The following is a 2,101-nucleotide window of genomic DNA, read 5'->3' on the forward strand; positions in this document are numbered from 1 at the left end:
CCCCCCGACGAGCGAAAGCACGACGGGATGCCGAAACGCCAAATGGAGCAATTGCCCGCACCGCTGTGCGCGAGGATGAATCGGAGAGGGAGGGACAATGCAAATAATGAAATGCAAAACAGTTATGAATGGAACGTTCGATTCTGACGACAAAGCAATCACTTCAGCCAAACGGAATCACCCTACGTACCACCACCTTGCCTCGGCTGCTCGCACGACGGATTCAGCACGGCACGAGGTGCCATGCCTTCCCCAAGCACTCGCGTTGCCTCAACAAAACAGTGGAAACCGAGATCATCCCCTCAACCTTAGCAACGCAAACAGCATGGAGGGAACGAGTGGGGCACCGAGAGAGTCCAATCACCGCAACCAAAGAAACTCGCCGTACAATACTTCAACATATGCCTCGACAGCTCATGCGTCGGTTCGGAGAAACAGGTGGCATGAAACGCCACGCCCTCACCTAAGCAATCGCACGTGTTGACAAAGTAGAAGCACCAGGCTCATCCCCAAAGCCTAAGCAAAAGCAACCACCACAGTGGGACACATCGGCACGAGCAACAGTGCGCCACCGCAACCAAAGGAAATTGCCATTCTGCCGCAGCATGTGCCTCAACGCCACTCGCACATAGGATTGAGCACGGCATTATATCACCACGCCCTCCCCCAAGCACTCGCAACGCCTTGACAAAAGCATTAGCACCAAGCTCATCCCCCCAGCCTAGGTATTGCAAAACCACAACAGCCCCGACGTCCATCCACGACCCCGAGGAACGTAACACCCCACCAAGCAGCAGGCCTACACCACCAAGGACACAAACTAAGACAGGTTGCATCGCACGTCCGCCTGTGTTCAGAGTGCGGCATCCACACCTTGAACCGGCTTCCATTTGACACCCCCCGGCAAAGCCTTCGACCCCAATAGCTTCAGCCCTGTCGCCAGACCCAAACGCCTCAAAAGTCTATGCCACCAGGAACTCACACCATGCCCATTGCATCGCATTTCCGCCAGCACGTTGACCCAAGCACGGCACTAGAATGCCACACCGAAGCCTTGCACAAGCATCCAATTGATACTCCAAGCATGGGGATCGGCCCCAATAGCACTGAGTTCGTCGTCGGAGTTGAGGTACTGACCGCCGAGTTGGATGGAAATATTAGCACAACAAAATCCCAAAGCCCAGTGCATCACCTGGAAACTCGCACATCGGCACGAGCACAACATACAAATGCCATGCCCACACCTTGCACCAGCGTCCATTTAACACGCCCAAGCATTGGGATAAACCACCGGATCATTTCCTTGAACTGTCACCAATGGCCCTGGAATGGGCCCCACCGGGCCCGGGACGGGCCCCACCGGGTCCACCACGCCCGAGAATTTTTTTCGATGTTGAATCGAGAGGTAGAGGTGGAGAGGGGGCTAACAAGCTTATTCGCATGCTATACCGATGCCCACATATGGCCTAGCGCATGCCCAGGCCCCGGCCTTGCTGGCCCCCCAGGGGGTGACTACCCACACCCCCTAAAGAGCCTTAGGAACAAGTTGAGCTGTGCCAGGAGGAAACATCACAATGTCTGAGGTGACACACCCCCCTAAAAAATTCAATTTTAGGTATTTTGACCTGATTTTTTGCAGATACCTTTATAAAAATGTAATCTAATTTTACAAAAATTTTGAAAATTTTTTATCAAGTCTAGGTATTTTTTTTTATTTTTTAAGTGTTTAAAAATTCAGAAAATCATAAAAAATAGAAAACCCGTCAGAAAATCACCAAATTTTTTGTGGAACCTTAGAAAAATATTATAAATTTTATTTGAGTTGTTATTTGGTGATTTTCTTAAACTTTGCACGGAGACATGACAATGCATGGGGTGACATGACAATACATGAGGTGACATGACAATGTTTAAAGTGACACACCCCCTAAAAATTCAATTTTAGGTATTTTGACCTGATATTTTGCAGATATATTTAGAAGAATATAATCTAATTTTACAAAAATTTTGAAAATTTTTTATCCAGTCTAGGTATTTTTTTTATTTTTTTAAGTGTTTAAAAAAATCAGAAATCATAAAAACATAACTCGTCAGAAATCAC

This window comes from Manihot esculenta, unplaced genomic scaffold, assembly GCF_001659605.2.
Source record: "Manihot esculenta cultivar AM560-2 unplaced genomic scaffold, M.esculenta_v8 Scaffold64, whole genome shotgun sequence".
In the NCBI taxonomy this organism is placed as follows: Eukaryota; Viridiplantae; Streptophyta; class Magnoliopsida; order Malpighiales; family Euphorbiaceae; genus Manihot; species Manihot esculenta.